Source organism: Protopterus annectens, chromosome 13.part0 (assembly GCF_019279795.1).
Source record: "Protopterus annectens isolate FY-2018-M chromosome 13.part0, PAN1.0, whole genome shotgun sequence".
Lineage (NCBI taxonomy): Eukaryota > Metazoa > Chordata > Ceratodontiformes > Protopteridae > Protopterus > Protopterus annectens.
The window spans coordinates 1,237,578,797-1,237,597,488 of NC_056747.1; the positions used below are offsets into that span (position 1 = coordinate 1,237,578,797).

General features: G+C 40.7%; 1 protein-coding gene across 1 annotated transcript in view; it reads left to right on the forward strand.

The window, feature by feature from the left end:
• Window positions 1-18,692, forward strand: part of FAM171A2 (family with sequence similarity 171 member A2) — a 1,068,017-nt gene that overhangs the window by 256,564 nt on the left and 792,761 nt on the right. The gene's annotated exons all lie outside the window — the stretch shown is intronic.

Here is an 18,692-nt window from a genome sequence, read left to right on the forward strand (position 1 = left end):
CATATGTACATTACTTTATGTAGGGAGGAAGACGATTCCAGATAATTCATATTCTCTGTGATACATATCTATCCCTCTTACTTGCTCTATTCATGTTGCAGAAGAGAGTAATATCCCTTGAGTGGGTGTTTATGCCACTCTTGGAGTTGTGATGTGAATTAGGTCTGAAAGGATAGGATTATTTGAGGCTCTGTAAACGAGATGGAGATTGCTCTTCAGTAGCCTATAAGATACCGAGAAGGGAGACAAGGCTTTGTACTCTTTATGGTTTAGCTCATTGATTTTCTTGGAGAGAAAGCTTTGTAATCATTCATGTTTTGTCAAGTGTTTGGAGAGTTACACAATAAAGGGTGCATTATACTCAATTATTGGAAATATAAGTGCTGAATAAAGTGAATGATCATAACCCTTGACACCATATCCTTACAAGTAAGTTACACAATAAAAAGAACTCTCTTACAATAGTGGATATATGGTGATCGAAGCAGAGATTATAGTCTACATAGGTTTTCAGCGATGTGTTGCCAATGTAATAGTTACAGGGGATGTTATGCTTGCAGAAGAATACTGTTATATAGGTCATGGTTTTGACGGGTGTATATTATATGTTCAAAGAGACTTTTCTTTGAACATATAATCATCGACCCTTCATAGGTTCATAGGTTCATACTAGGCTATCTGCCCAAGGGCATTTATAAGCCTAGCCCATAGTTATGTGGCTTTTTAGTTTGAATAAAAACTATGCCTATCATTTTGCTGTGCCTCTGTCAAGCAGTGACACTGAAGTAATCCCTGGGGTATATCTGCAATCTCCCATGCATTGGTCAAGATTCCTCTTGAACAAGGCCAGAGAGGAGCTCTGCCTCACATGTACCGGGATTTTGTTCCGCAGCATAGGGAGTCTCTGGGTGATGAATCTGTCCCTCCAGCACGTTCTATTTATAACTGTGTCAAGGTTTAAGTCTCCCGCCCTTGTGGTTCTGAGGGATCTAGATTTTTTGAGGTGAAGCATATTCATCAAATCTGGGTTTGACATGGCCTTATATGTCAGGCACAGGTCACCTCTGAGCAAGCGGTATGAGACTGAATAGAGCTGGAGTTCTTTCAGTCGGGCAGCATAAGTCATATTTTTGAGACCCTTTATCCTTTTGGTGAGGAACTTTTGGGGCCTTTCAAGCTGTAGCAGGTGCGAATGCGAATGGCCACATCCGCAAATTTTTTCCTCTGGAAAAAATTCACAGGGCCGTACCCAAAAAACAAAAACTTCAAACCCTAATCAAGTGGGGGGCTTCTCCCACCTCCCCAACTAAATGTATCAATTCCGAGATTGCTGTCCATTGGGGAAAAGGGAAATTCACGATAACGGGCAACTGAATTTTTCCCCGAGGAAAAAATTTGCGAATGTGGCCATTCGCGCTTTAGAGCGTTCACTCTTTAGGGGTTGATGATTATATGTTTGAAGAAAAGTCCCTTCGAACATGTAATATAGACCCGGTTTTGACACCAGATATTTTTTGGGAGTCCGTCTTAGAAGATCTTGGTGTCACCTGGTTTACAATCATCTAAAGATTTGGTCAGCAGTAAAACCTTAACATTAGCTTTGACCTCTAAGAAGTAAATGCCAAAGAGGAGTGGCCCAAGGACTGAATCCTGGGGTACGCTGCTAGTGACAGACCTTTCAGAGGAGGTAGAGATGCCCACCCTAATTACCTAGGTTCTCTTATTGAATCAGTTTGCTATGTGATGAATTACATAGGGATTTACATTTAGCTGGGTGAGTTTATCAGCTATACCTGGGTGATGGATGATGCTGAATGCATTTGCAAAATCTAGATATGCAGTCTGTACTGATTTTCCCTCATCTCTTCTTTCAGTCCTTCTCAAAGAAGTCGACCACATTAAGCAGGCAGGATCTTACAAAATCGAACTGACGTGGGATAAGAGTTTTTAGGTTGCTTGTATCCTTATTTATTAATTCCATAATGATCCTTTCCATAGATTTACAGATGAGGCTGGTCATGCTTATTGGTCTGTAATTACATGAGTCCATTGATGCCTTGCATTTGTTGCTGCCATCCATTCATCTGGCACAAACCTTGTTTGCAGGCAGATATTGATTAGCCTCTGTAAGGGGATAGATACGTGCTTTTTCAGGATGACCTGCAGATATCCTGAAGAAGAAGAAGTAATGTTCATGGTCTTGGATAGTGGTTTGAGGACTTGTTCATGGGAAATTCGAGGGATGGTACAGATGCCAGTATGTAATCTGGGAACATGTGTGCATCTGTGTATGAAAGGGGGGTTAGAGCTAAATCTGTCCACTAGTAGATTGGCTATGTCCTCTGGGTCCACGTATGTAATATCTTGCACTTCTATTCTGCACAGTCCTGAACATGGTTTCTGAGTTTTTAAAATTAACGATGCCTTTGTGGATGTCTTTTGACTGGGTGTCTATCTTTGCCTCATACCTTTCTTTGATTTGATCAAGGACCAGAATTCCCTGTTAAATTAAGCAAGAACATTTTTGGCATATAGAATTACTTTTTTTTTACATGCAAGGAGGGTTTTTCTTGTATTGAAAATCCTGTTTATGTTTGGGTTCTACCTCAGGGGTTTGTTTTTAAATTTGATATATTTACTTCGGAGGAGAATAGATACATCTATGCAGCCATTTATGTGTGTATAGAATTTGGTGGTAAAGCATTCTGCATACACAGAGGGGTCATCAAGTCAGAAGAGGATGTTGGAAGACTCTTCGGGTTGGAGGAGCCATCGTTCAGTTTTAGTATATTAGCTTTAGCCGGTTGGTATAGTGGTTAATGTCTTCATTCCCCATGCACAAGGTAAAATGTTTGATCTTGGCCTTCAGCTCATGCCTGTTTGGAGTTTACATGTTCTTCCTGTGTCTCTGTGGGGTTCTTCCAACATGCAAGTGTTTCCATCACCAACTCATCCAACAATGGAGTTGAGGGTAGCAGCACAGACTCTAGATGGTGCCCTAAATAGGGTCATAGGTGTTTACTAGGCTAATGACCACAAGGGCATTTTTAAGCCTAGCCATGCATCCCAAATCTCTGACGAGGTCTGATACCCTTGATAAGTGTAAGCATGGGCCTGGAAGATGAATCATTTACAGGTTACCTGTGTCCACTAGAGACATAGGTGCCAAACCAGGGATGAATATAGGTGTTGATTTGTATATACCAACCACGTTGAGCATCATCTGTGGTGCACAGTATCCTAAAGATACTTGCACACAGATCACAGACTGCACCTTGTGGCAGGGCTAGCCACACAACCATACAAGAAGTAAGAACAGCATTAAAGAAAATGAAGTCACAGAAAGCAGCAGGTCAGATGAGATCGCCGCAGCTAAAAGCAGCAGGTCAGATGAGATCGCCGCAGCTATGATAAAGATGTTGGGTGAGATAGAGGAAAAATGTCTCATGAGAGTACTCTAAGTATCCCAAATGACTGGAGAAGAAGCTTACTCATGCCAGTGTACAAGATCAAAGGGTGTATTACAACTATAGGCAGTATAGCACTATCAAACTCCTATCACGCTGCATGGAAGTTCTGGAGAAGGTGATTGATAAATGAATATGCAGAGTAATAGGAAGATGAGCGGTTTGGGTTAATATCAAGATGTAGCACAACCGATCTGATGTTTGCAGTGAGACAGAGAAAGCATATGACAAGGTCCCAAGAAAGCTGATTTGGGCAGTCCTGCTGTGGTTCGATGACCCAGAAACATTGACTGAATTAGTGCAGGCTATGTACAAGCACCCAATGACTCAAGTACAAACAGTGTTCGGTCTCACAGAAGGGTTCCCAGTGGGAGTAGGTGTGCACCAAGATTCAGCTCTGTGCTCACTGCTGTTCATACTGGTGATGTACTACATTAGCAAACAGGTCAGAGGGGACAGATCTCACAGAAGGGTTCCCAGTGGGAGTAGGTGTGCACCAAGATTCAGCTCTGTGCTCACTGCTGTTCATACTGGTGATGTACTACATTAGCAAACAGGTCAGAGGGGACAGATCAACAAAGTTTCTGTATGCAGACAATGTGGCATTACAGGGAGACTCTGAGCAAGAACTTCAACAAAGGCCAGAGGAATGGAATTCAAAACTGAAGGTACAATGGATGAAACTGAGTACAGTAGTAATGGTAGCAAATAAGGGAAATCAGAAGAACCTGAGACTTCAGATAGAAGGTAAAATAGTGGAACAGGTTAACAGCTTCAAGTATTTGGGAGAGGTAGTTGAGGAGAAGGGAAGTCTGAATGAGGAGCTCAAAGCTAGAGTCAGAGGTGCTGCAGGCAGTTGGCTGAATGTCAGGGGTAGAAGAATGCTAAAGATGCTGAAAAGTAAAGTGTACAAAACAGTGCTGCAACCAGTACTACTGTATGGTACAGAAATCTGGGCACTAAAGGCAGAATTATTGAGGAAGCTAGAGGTGATGGAGATGAAATACCTGAAAGGGGTGGTAGGATGCATACTGTGGAGATAAATAAATGAGGACATAAGAGCAGATGCCAAAGTAGCTCCAATTACAGAAAAGGTTCAAGAGAACAGATCACGGTGGCTCGGGCACGTGTTGAAAAGCAGAAGAGAATCTAATGAGGAAGATTTGGGACAGACAAGAAAAAGGTAACAGCAAACAAAGACATCCAGCAAAGAGGTGGATGGATTGTGAGAGTGAAGACTTAGCGACAGTCAGGTATGAGTGCTGAAGAAGCTAGTAGAGTGGCACTAAATAGAGAGAGATGGCGACAGTGGACATGACACCTGACCCCATGTACAAAAATGGGGCTGATGATGATGTTGACTAGATTGAAGTTTTAACTGGTAGAGAACAGAACTGTCCATAATTAGTGAGAACCAAACTGAGGATTTTGTCACCCCTAGTTGTGGTGCAGACTAGCAGGCATAGTAAGTTTGTATTTATGAAGTCCATAAATCTGTGGGTATACATTAGAGGATGTACAAATCTTCTTGTTGACAGACCAGTAGTTAAGGTCCCACAGAAGAATTGTGTTGGGCTGAATGCACAGAGACAATGTCAGTGGTCAAGTAGGAAGTATGAGCCAAGAGGGAGATAGAGGGGATTCTATAGTTAATTGCAATGTGATAAGGGGCTTTGTTAATGTTTAGTTAGACATAGAGGAGTCCCAGGTCATTATCCTGTCTAATAAGACTGGAGCCTTTAGTGTCTTCATCTAGTGTGGTGGGTCTGAATGTGTGGCACACGTTAAAGCCTTGTATTGATGAAGTGTTCTCACTGGTCTTGAACTAGGTCTTCATGATGATGCATGTATCAATGCTTTCCAAGGTAAGGAATGCTTGTAGGGAGTGGAATTTTTGTTTAGGCTGTTAGAATTGAGCAGCAATACCTTTTTGGTTATCTGGATTCTGTTTTAGTATGTTAGAAACATTTAGAGACAGACATTGCCTAAAACGGCACTATGGGGTGGACAATGATTTTGCCAGTATATAAAAACTGGGTGGATGCATGCAAGCCATCCTTGGCAAAATATTAGAACTGTCTGTCATCTCCTCCCAGGCTGATATGTATTATACCCACTTTGAATGAACCAGAAGTTAAGCGAATTGCTTAAGTCAATAATCTTTTGTTTATATTGCGACATCGTTCTTGGTGATGGTAGAGTAATGCTCAGGGGGAGGTATGTACCTGCCGTGGACACTTATTTCAAGAGATCCATTATCTCTTTCCTCAAATAGTCCAAGGGAGTAAGTCTTAAGTCATTTACTCCCATGTGTACAGTGTCTGTGTCATTTGTGTACTTGTGGTGGAAGGACATGAGTGCATACATGCTGTAATGAGTCCTAGCACCTGAAAGGCAACTGACAGCCACTGTGTTCTTGCACGGCCTGGTGAGTGGTGCATCTGTTTGTCTCACTATGGCATAATTTGTAACTAGGATACTGGATTGTCTGGAGGAAGTCTAATACATTAGTGATTGATGTTTAAAATTGTGATCACAAACTGCAGGATGTGTGCTTCATATAAAAAAAATCAAGACTGCTGTCCAGAGAATTCTCTTACCCTGAGATACAGTGATCTGGGAGATATCATATGTAAGTAAGCAGAAAGGAAGGGCACAACCATCATGTCAGGGGATGAAGGGAGAGTGAAAAGTTGTTTCAGCAAGTTTAGAATTTTGACTTCTGCTTTATTTTCTGTGATGCTCTTTTGAGTCTCAGCCACACGTGTGTCTTTGCTATGTCATGGACTCACTTTTTGTAGGTAGAATCTTTATCATCAATAATAATATTTAACATTGGTTGTGACATTGTAAGTATGAAAGTAAGCAATAATTCCCAACAGGGTGGGCATTATCAGGGAAATAATGCACTGCCCAGGGATGTTCACCACCGCTAGAAGGTCCGTTATTTCCTTATAGCACCCAGCATGGAGAGCATTATTGCAAATATTTAATGAGATATCTGTTAAACTGTTTTTATTATTTTTTATTATATGCATTTTTTAAATAGTTCCTCTGCTTAATGTTTCATACTTGCTGTAACATATGTAATTGCTGTTGGAAGAAGTATTTTACATAAAAAAATATAAGTTATAAATGCCCACAGACATACGTACACAAAGACACACATGCAGAAACACGAACACACAGGTGTAGAGTCACAGACAGACACCTACACACATATATACAGAAATTCACACATATACACACACGCACACACATACACTTACACACACACACACACACACACACACACACACACACACACACACACACAGCAGTTATAACTTTCTTGACTGAGTACACACACAAGTGACTAGCTGTTACAGGTTTTCTGACTGAGTACACTTTAGATGCTTCATTATAATCAGATGAATGAAAAAAAAAATCTTACAGTATAAAGCACTGGACTCTCCCATGCCTCTCAACTGTCCCTAATTTTGCTTTGTTCTTTGAAAATATTTTAATTTTCTGTTAAACAGTTGTGATTGCTGTCCATCAATGAGGTCAGACGTAGATTTATACATCTTATTGTACAAAAACTCCATCCATCCATCCTCGACCCCCTTTTCCCATTTTTGCACATGGGATTGGGATGTCACTTCAACAGTACCAGTCATCTAGAGGCAAGGTTTATGCCACTGGGTGGCTAGCCCTGCCGTGGTAGTTCTTCCATGCCACACACTCGCACACACATTCACACCTATGGCCAGTACAGAGGGTCCATTCTACCCACTGGATAGTGGTATGTTTAAAATCTGTCCCTGATTTTAGGTTTTTTTTTTTTTACTTTGTCCAGAATTCTTGATCAGACATGTTCTAAAGTGTGTACTGAACCTCTCACTCACTTGCTGTGTGTGTCTGTCTCTCTTACTGTGTGTACGCCTCTCTCTGTCTCAGTCACTTGCTAAATCTCTCTTTCTGTCTGTCTTGTCTCTCTCTGTCTCTTTTACACACACACACACACACACACACACGCACATAAGCATTAGTTATTTTTTTCTTTATTTAATTTCCTTACTATTTTTTTATTTTTCACTCGCTAAACAGCAAAGCTGCATTTAGTTAGGGTAAAAAAATGTAGGCCATTTTTTTTAGTTTTTGTTTCATGGAGTCTTAAAATGCTGCTGTGAAGCAGCAGACTTGTTTTTTTAGCTAGCATTTTCCATACTCTTAACACTTGTTCGGAGAATATTCATTGTCCATTGGGGTATTGATGTACGATTCACCCATTATCTAATAAAACAATAAACCAGTTTCCAAATTTATCATACTGTACTGTATTGGGTTTAGACATATTATATTTGATAATCCTAATTTCTGAACTTGTCTGTGTTCTAGATTAAAGACACCTCCCTTGAAACCAAATCTAGCATTTCAGTGGCATATTGACGTTCTAAGAAAAATATTGTCCCTATTGACAATTTTATTATGGATAGTATGTCTCTGTGACCTTATTTTTCACTGTGTCTGTCCTGTCTCCCTCTACATAGTCAGATTTTAAACAGCACTTTTACACTACAAAACACACAACATTTTTAAATACACAAGCCTAATTTCTGTATGCACAAATATGGCAGATTAGAGCAGCGCATTAGTGCTATGAGCTGATAATGAGCTTCATCCTGCAGACATGGGTTTGATTACTTCTGATATATATATATATATATATATATATATATATATATATATATATATATATATATAAAATGTTCTTCGTGTTTCACTGTTGCAGTCATCACATTTGGGTTATCTGCTTGCAGTAGCCCTCAGTTGGCCTGATTATCAAAGTCTTGGGTCCTGTGTCGGTTGCTGTCTCATCTTCTGTGACGTCAGGTAGTCAGCGGTATAAAGCATGCAGCCAACGCCATTACATCAGTCTTTCCTGCCATGCGGTGCCCGAAGCAGAAACAGTTCGCAAGTGCCGGTCGGCTGACTCCTGAAATTTTCGTTTTCGACTTTCAGAACCAAAGTCTTCAACTAAAGCTATGTACCCCATTGGGGAAACTTTTTCTTACTCTAAACCGATGTCAGTAACAGTCAGTAATTGTATTACTTGTGGAAAGCATATACTTCACACTGCAGTCTTGCAGGGCCTTATAGCTGGTCCTAATGCTATCTAAATTCCTCCTCCCATCCTTAGCTTTGGGAATCTACCCAAATGTGATGACTGCAACAGTGAAACACGAAGAACATAGCACAGTTGTGTACACTTACCATAAATGTAGATGTTCGAGTGCATTCATTGTTGCAGTCCTGGTTACCCTCCCTCCAGCCCCCTGACTTCTTTTGGCTATACCTCTATTCTCCTTTACTATATTTAAAAGCTTTTTGATGTATTTGCTTTTTTGTTGGAGGTATAACCTTGTATATATGTATTTAATTGCTTCCCATTAGGGGGGCACCTGACATCTGGGCTAAGAAAAACTGAAGTAATGGCGTTGGCTGCATGCTTTATACCCCTGACTACCTGACATTATGGAAGATGAGACAGCAACCGACGCAGGACCCAAGACTTTGATAATCAGGCCGACTGAGGGCTACTGCAAGCAGATAACCCAAATGTGATGACTGCAACAGTGAATACACTCGAACATCTACATTTATGGTAAGTGTACACAACTGTACTATATATATATGTATGTATATATATATATATATATATATATATATATGTGTGTGTGTGTATATATATATATATATATATATATATATATATATATATTTATAACCTGTAGCTAGCCTAGTCCAGATACAGAGTTGCTGTATCCAGAACTGTTGGTAAGCTTCTAAGCCCCGCAAGCCTTTCTGTGTTGGAAGAAAGCCTTCTAGCTTATCAATGGGAGTGGTAAGCACTAGGTAGCCTGTCTACCACGAGAGGAGAGGTTCTTGGCCCAGAAATTGTAGTTTATTGACTATTTGGCAGTTTGTCCGTCTCTTTCAACTTTCTGGTTTAAAAGACCACATCTGCGCTTATTTCCAATCTTTCCTGTAACTAACCTACTGGGTAGCACTAGAAAGCCTTAAACTGATACAAGCCTTCTAGCTTAGAAGAGAGACTTTGGAGTGATTTAAGTATCAGTTTTCTGTACTTTCTTGCTGTACTTAACTGTTTTCCACCTAAATGCAGATTTTCCAGCGTTTTTTTTTACATATTGTACTTATTTGAGTGCCTGCACTTTTAAAAAGTTGTTTTTTGTTTAAATAATTTGTTTAACTGTTGTAGGCTGCACACTAAAGTGCGATAGCCTTTTCTGATCGTTTGTAGTAATTTAAAGCTGTTTTAAGTGTATTTTTTTACTGTTTTTGCCTTATCTTTTCAAAAAAGCAAAAAAATTCTTTGTTTCCTGCCTTTCTAAGCTAGTATAGTCCAGTTTTTAGGCTAATGCTGAATTCAGGGCTGTGATACTAGTTTCTGAGTTGCCCATACCTTACTTGGATAGAAGGAAGTTTCTCTGTTCCTGTGAGAGAGGGAAGCTTTGAGCAACCTATCTGTCCCTGGAGGAGTGGTTCCAGCCTAGAAGTTAGTAGTTTATTGACCATTTTGAGCTAATTTCTATCTTTTTCATTTCCCTGCTATAAAAACCGCATTTGCACGGTTTTGCGCACCTTGCAGTGCCGGTTAGCTACGGTTAAATTATTACCGGCTCCACTAAGTCTCCTCTTCAGTTTCCCTTGAAACTAGTCTAACTCTCAACCTAAGCACTCAAAAAGCATCTTACAGCCCAGCACTTGCTCAGACCTAATAGCAAGCACTAATATTCCCTGACACTGATTGCCCAGCAGGGCAAGGCTCTTTATTCACCCCTCACCAACCAAGCGACTAAGCAGCTCACCCTACTTTTCAGGCATGACCAAAGGGCAACTTCAGGTGCACTCTCCAGTCCAGCTGGTGAATCTGGGTATCCCGAGGCAATGTTACAACTGCCTCATGTACACAGACAACCCTCTCCTCCTACCACAAAACACTAACATATGCGAGAGATGCAATTATGCAGCCAAACTGGAAACTAAGCTTTCTTCACCCAAGACTGGTACAGACAGTCAAGAGGAGAAGGTTAACACTTGCACCACACCTCCAGCTGCACACAGACCTACTAAAACAGCACTGGAAAAAAATACACATAAATACACAAAATCATACTCGGAGGCTTCAAATAAAAACCTGCAAAAGCATCAGAGACCTCCAAAGCAGACACCCAAGCAACCTGCACTTCTTGTCACAAACCAGACAACATATAAAACACACAATCAATGTGCCGCACAATCACAGCCCTTAAGGTGAAATAACATACCTAACACACTAGTAATAGGTGACTCTATAGTCAGGCACACCGACGCCCCACTCACTAGGCTGGGCAAGCAGAAGGTTACTGTTAGCTGCCTGTCGGGTGCCAGGATCCGCCACATAACACAAGCACTCAGGTCACTCCACAACAAGTACAAATATGACTGTCATTGTCCATGTTGGTGTGAATGACCTGTGACGTACCTCCCTGGACTACATGAAAAGAGATATTAAAGAGCTCCCTGATCTTGCAGCCCAGGCTGATATGACCCTGACCCTGAGTAGCATCCTGCCCTCACCAAGAATGATACCTCAGTATAAAGAAAAAATGATCAATTTCTACAATTGGCTAAGCTTCTGGTGTCATTCAAAGGGGATCCAATGTCTGTCAGCTTGGGACGACATTTTCGACAAGCCGCATTGCTTCTCAAGAGACGGCTTGCACCTGTCACCCCTAGGCTTTCGAATACTGGCCAAGGCTCTTGCTGCCCCCATAGTGCCTTTTTTAGGCAAGGCTGAAAAGTCAAACCCACCTCTGTAAACAGCACAATTAACAAAAAACTGAGGGTTATGCTACTCAATGCCAGGAGTTTAAATCTCAAAATGCACGAGCTCGAAGCACTCCTCAGTATGGAGAATGTTGACATCTGTGCAGTAACTGAAACCTGGTTCAAGGCTCCAGAGAGCACCCCAGCACTACCGGGCTACAACTCATACCACACGTTTCGGCCATAGAACACAGACCGAAACACAAAAGGAGGGGGTGTATCCATATTCATCAAGGATACCTACACCTCCAGGTTAGTGACGCAGCATGATACCTCTGAGATCATCCATGTGCAACTAACATCGGGCAAATCTGCAATGCAAATTGTGGCATGCTACAGATCACCCTCCATGACCCAGGACCATCACTGCACCTTTCTGGAGACACTGGAAAACATGAAGGTCCTACCGAACACACTAATATTGGACGATTTCAATTACCCTACCATTCACTGGGAAAACTACTCGAGTACAAATTCCCAGGCCCAGCGCTTCCTGCAATTCATCAACTCAAATGCCCTGGATCAGCTGGTAAACTCCCCTACCAGAGGTGAAAACATATTGGACCTGGTCATCACCAACATGGGCCACAGGTGTTCCACACCGGAGGTCAACCCGTCACTGGTTAGAGCAGACCATTAACTAATCACTCTGGATGTCCACACCCCACCACCACCCCAACTAAGGAAACCACAGTAAAAAACTTTTCTAAAGCAAACTTCACCTTACTTAAGACAGAGGTGGTAATTTTCTCAGCCCCCATGCTAAAGGATAACGCTGCCCAAGATGCAGAAACCTATACAAATGCACTCTATGAGCACCTACAAGGATGCATGGATATTGCCATCCCTAGCAAAACCAAGATTCACTCCACTAAGAGAAGGAAACCAGTTTGGTGGACCCCTGCAATAAACCGGCTATACAAGAGAAGGAGGAAACTAGTTCAGAAAAAAGCAAATCCCAAGAAGGAAAGACATCCCTGATCAGTATCAGTAAGAAACTAAGGTCCCTCATGAAATCATCCAAGGCTAACTTCGAAAGAAAAATAACCAAGGATTCAAAGGATAACCACAAAGCCTTCTTTAGCTATGTTAAGAATCTAAGTGGCAACTCACAGATATGCACTGAACTAGTGCAAAATAGCACAAAATACACTGAACCTACTGATATTTGCCAACATCCTGGCAGATAGATTCAGTGCAAACTTCACCCCCCTCTCACCTCCAAAAGGGCCCACAACAATACCGGAAAAGTGTAGTGTCCCAAAAGTCACAGACGCACAGGTGAAAACAGCCCTTTCAAAAGCCAAGAACACAGCATCAATGGGATCAGATGGTGTCCCAGGCTGCGTCTTGCACGAACTACAGAACGAACTAACCCCCTACCTAAACATGCTGTTCACCCTCAGCCTCTCCACAGGCTACGTACCCAAAGAATGGTGCACAACAACGGTTATTCCTCTCCGCAAAGGAGGGGCCACAACTGACCCTGGTAACTATCACCCCATAAGCTTGACTAGCCTGGTCTGCAAGGCTATGGAGTGCATCATCATGGAACTCATTATCAAAGACATTGGGAACCTCCAAACACTTGACCTGACCCAGTTTGGCTTTGTTAAGGGCAAATCTTGCCTACTAAACCTGGTTGACTTCTTCGAGACAGTCACCAAGGCCATAGACGAGGGAAAGGTGGTTCACACAGCCTACCTTGACCTCACCAAGGCTTTTGACACCATTCCCCACTTGGGTATTACAGAAAAACTCACCAGCCTGAACATAAACCCCTACATCACGAGATGGGTTGCCAACTGGCTTACAGACAGAACTCACACGGTAAGAATAGTGGACTCCAGGTCCGACTCTAAACCAGTCACAAGTGGTGTCCCGCAAGGCTCGTTCCTGGGACCCCTACTGTTCGGCATATACTTCTCAGAAGTACAGGCAAACACAGGAGGACTATGGCTAACCAAGTTCACCGATGACTGCAAACTGGGAGCCATAATTGACTCTCCGGCTGACACGGACATCCTCCAAAAGGGCCTTACTGAGACAGAAACCTGGTGTCAAAGTCATGGCCTCAAGCTAAATGCCAAAAAATGCATAGTCATCCCATTTGGGAAAAACAAAACACCCATGAATTACCACATAGATGGCAGCCCCCTTAATACAGAAGAGGTAATAAGAGATCTGGGGACCCAGGTAGATAGTAATCTCTCCTTTGACAATCATATTGCCAAAGTAGTTAGGAAATCCTTCTATGTGGCCCATCTAATTACTAAAGGGTTTGCATCTAGAAATAAAGAGGTTATAGTGCCCCTCTACTCATCACTCATTAGACCCATCATAGAGTACAATGCCCCATTCAGGATGTACCTCACAAGACATGTACAATAGCTGGAAAGACCACAAAAGTACCTCACCAAGAGGATTACTGGCCTCAAACATATGTCCTATGCAGCCCGACTGAAAAAACTCTGACTGTACTCAGTGGCATATTGCTTACTCAGAGGTGATCTCTGCCTGACTTACAAAGCCATGTCCAACTCAGACTTGATGGACATGCTCCACCTAAAGAAATCCAAGTCACTGCGAGCCAGGTGCTCTAGTGAGCTAAACGTCGCCACAACAATAAATAGAACATGCTGGAGGGATAGATTCCTGTCACAGAGACTCCCCATGCTTTGGAACAAAATTCCAAATTACATCAGGCAGAGCCCTTCACTAACACTCTTCAAGAGAAACCTTGACGAGTGGATGGGTAACAGAAAATACACCCCTGGGATCACTTCATTGGCTCTGCTTGACAGAAGATCAGTTAATTAATCAATGGGGCGGCGAAATATATATATATATATATATATATATATATATATATATATATATATATATATATATATATCTATATAGGAAGTAATTCTCTCCGGGGCTTGATTGTTTCGCTCAACGAGGCTGTTTTTGGTTATGTATAGGAATTGCTTTGCAAAGTACAGATGCATGTTCATATATGATTGATACGTTTACATCTGGGATATTTATGCAGTCTTCAGTTCTGTTTGAAGAGTCTAATGCTATGATTTTACATTATAGTAAGCTTATATGTTTGTTTGGAAAACAAAATATGAAATATCTGAAAAATTAATCTTAGTTATCAGTTTTAACAAACATTTACTGAAGTCACTGATGTTTTAGTGGAAATCTTCCAGCTCTGGGTGGCAATTCGTTATTCATGACACTGTACATATGGAACTCTACATTAATAGAAAAGTGATTGCTCCCCATGTATCCATCTAGCACTTTCCAGTTCATTCACTAACGTTCCTCACAACAGTCTACATCCAACTGATATTCTCTATTAGTGGATGAACAGTCCAACACTAGGTGAATTCTGCTTCACAATGATAGGAGGAGCTGACACTGAAGGATCAAAAAGTGACATCACAGTGTCGCCTGGCTGCCACAAGCCAGTTGTCCCTGTAGTAACTTTTCTGACACCTTCAGCTTAAAACCCAAAAAGACAGAAGGATCATTAGACATTGACATGTTTAGTAGACACAGTTTGTTTAATCATCCTTTGCAAGCACCTATTAAAGGATATACATGATTTATTGCGTGATAAAAAGATTAATAGGTGTTATAGTCTCGCTTTGCAAGAATATTCTGTTTTATCCAAACTGGTTAGCAACAGTAATATCAAGGTTATGAAACCTGATAAGGGGGTTGGGTGGACATTATGAATTCTTTCATGTTTAGTGCTAAAATGTTTTATTTATTATACAGTGATGAATTCTACTGTGTGGCATCTTGAAATGAGATTAATGTCAGCTGTCAGAAGATGAATATGGTACTAAATTAACTGTTAATGGAACAAAGAATTTCTACTTCTGTACTCAGATTTTATACAGGTCAGACAATCTGTTACACCATACATATCTGGTATACACAAAGTTCACAAGGATCCCTTGGACCCTCCCTTAAGATCAATAATTTTGGCTGGAGGGAGTAAGACTGACCACTAGCAGTTTTTATTGAAAGAAAACTTAAGGGCATTATAGATTTGTTTCCTCATGTGCTAAGACAGTGGTTCCCAAAGTGTGCGCCGTGGCTCCCTGGGGAGCCGCGAACTAATAAGCTTTATTTTGCAGCCACGCTAAAGGTTATAGGATATATTACAAGTGAAATGGAGATGCCGCTAGCAAGAAAGTTTTGGTTCCCACAATGCATTGGGATCTCCACGGGAAACAAAAATGGTGAAAAGTTTGTTTTGTTTTGGGGAAATTGTAAATTTTATTTAACTGGAAATTTGTGATATCGAGATCCTACTTCAGGGTTTATCGTACGTTGTCGTTTGTGTGCTGTAGCGACCGAATGAGGTGAGGACTTTGTTGCTATACTTGCGCATTTTTATGGAGGTGACCTTAGGCAGGCTAAGACAACTTGTGTTGTGTTTGGGGTCAGGGTCTCCTGCGGTGAAGGGGCAACACATAACTGAGCTATTAAGTAACAGGAGAGTCAAGGACAGAACCAGGCCTTCACACCTGCTAACACTGGCATGATTCATAACACCTTTCCACTGCAACCCCCACTGTCCCCTCAACAGGTGTCGACTCATTTTAACATGTTTAAGGGTTTACACAGACTGTTTGGTGTGCAGTTCCACAAAGCTGAATAATTATACAGATTTAGTATCGCGTCTGAGAAAGAGTGTAGCAAAGACATAGAGATGTGTGCAGAGTAACAAGTACAGGGAGTCAGAAGCTCACAGACCTCCACGAAATGTAATGGGATGGGGGGGCCGGTAAGAAAAGGAAAACGAAATGAAGATAGAAGACACAATATAAACAGTGGTAAATGTAAAACTAAAATAAACAAAACTGCAGGATCAGTCAAACTAACATGACTCCAGAAATATTGCACAAGCGTATACCTCAACCTCTGGCATAAGTCTGTGTAAAGCCAACAGTAAATAAAATAAAAAGAAAAGAAATACAAATCTATTTAAAGCCAGCAGTTGTGGGGGAAGGTCTAAAGTTGGGGACACATTTTAAATATTGTCTTACAAGCTTAGAAAGCTGCCAGAAAGTAGGTTTTGCATTACCAAAGCTGCGGTCTGAAATTCGAATGAATATAATTGTTTACTACTGACTTCAGTCCTCACTGATTTGTAGGGTTGCCACCTTTTCAAATGCCCAAAAATGGTTTATTTGTTTGTGGAAACGTCAGATTTTTCAGGATAAAACATACCCAGGGCCAGTGTAAAGGACAGAGCTTCACATTTTTGCCAAAATAAAAGCATATGAATGCTTGTAACGTTTGAGTTACTTACTTATTCTATCAATTTTCAAGTTAATAGTACTAATGTGTGTGTGTGTGTGTGTGTGTGTGTGTGTGTGTGTGTGTGTGTGTGTGTGTGTGTGTGTGCGTGCATTAAATATTCCAGTCTCGTATTGTTTCTGGATTAGAGGTTAACAACTATGTTTCTATAAGTAAGTTTTGCAATTCCTGTTAAATGTGTTAATTCTGTGCATGTCCAAAAGCTGTGTTTCCAGTTCCCTAGATCCACTTTTGAACACCTCCACACATTTCACTTTTGAACACCTCCAGCGCAAGGTAGCTTTTTACTTTTGTCTTAAGTAATTTATTATTTCTACAACCCAGTCTTTATCTGCTGTCTAAACATGTTTGTTTCTATGTACAAGAGATGTATATGAAAGTCATAATCAACCCCCTACCCCATGTCTATGAAGTGAAGACCTCAATCATTATGACAAACCCACCCCAGAATACTATAAATTTGATCCGAAGTAGACCAAGTATAAAAATCTGGACATTTTACGAAATTCTGGACAGTTGAATTGAAATGTATGTTTTTGTGATCTTAAATACCTGTGTTATTTATTTTTACCTAACTAACCCTTTTAATTAAAAAAAAATTGTTATTTCACAAAGTATACATATTATAGGTTCATAGGTAGGTACTAGGCTATTGGCCCTAGGGCCTATACAAGCCTAGTCAAAAACGTACCCTGGCTTTCGCCACCCAAGAAAATTATTTTCCTGTGCCCCTGTCAAGCAGTACAACAGAAGTGATCCCCAGGGCGAATTTCCTATTGCCCATCCAATCATCAAGGTTTTTATTGAAGAGTGCTAATGAGGAGCTCTGTTTGACATAGATAGGTAGTCTGTTCCAGAGTATGGGAAGTCTCTGGGACAGGAATCTATCCCTCCAGCATGTTCTGTTTATTGTGGTGACAAGGTTTAGGTCCCTAGAGCGTGTAGCTCAGAGGGATTGGGATTTCTTTAAGTGGAGCATGTCCAACAGCTCTGGGTTTGACATAGCTTTGTATTACAGTTTGACGGGGGGGGCTTGGGAAAACCTGGATTCAACAAGGGAGCCGAGAAGTGAAAAAGTTTGGGAACCACTGTGCTAAGAGATTCTTGGCACCTGCTTAGTAGTTTATGTAACACAGATGTTTCCCCAAATACAATATTGGTCACAGCTAATGTAAGGGACTTGTTTACAGTTATTCTGCAAGGTTTGGGATTGGAATGTTTTTTGACATTGTTCTTGATTCTAAATTTTGTGGTGGCACTGACATTCACTTGGTTTGTGTTGTTATGGAACTGGTCCTATCGAATAACTTTTTTCATGTTAAAAAGTTGTAAGTAATGTTCTGGAGTTGTTTGGTATAGATGCTGCACCCATTTTTGCTAATCTCGTTTTCGTTTATTGGCAGAAATACCAAGTTTTTCCAAGTTCCTATTTGCAGCATGCCAAATTGTATACACATTTTGTAGATGACGTTTTTTATTATGAACTGGCTCATTACATGAAATGGAGATGTTCTTTGACTTTTTGGAGAAAAGTACAAATTTTTTTAAGGTTTACATGCCATTCTTCCATTTTCAGTATTGATTTTCTTGATGCAATGATTTATAAGAGTTTTGAAAAGAATTATTTTTAAATCTAAGATTTTTAGGAAGAGAAGTTTTAGTAATTCTTATTTGCACATTCAGAGCAACCAATCTTTTTGGATGAAGAAAATTATTTTAAAAAGATAGTGTATTTTTCTAAATTAGTATCGGAGGGCATGTTCTTTGACAGTGATTTAAATTTTTTTTAAACACTTCTTTATTGGCAGATTATAACCCCTGGAACTTATTTCTAATGTCACAGCTGAGGTTTTATCTAAAAGGGATGATAGTTTTGCCCCTATTTTATGAATGCCTCCACATATTAATGATAACAGTAATGTACAAAGCAATAGTAACGTTTATTTCAAGGCTATGTGTTTGCCATTTTCCAGTGACAATAAACAAATCAGGAATATTATATCCAAGTATTAGCAAGTTTTT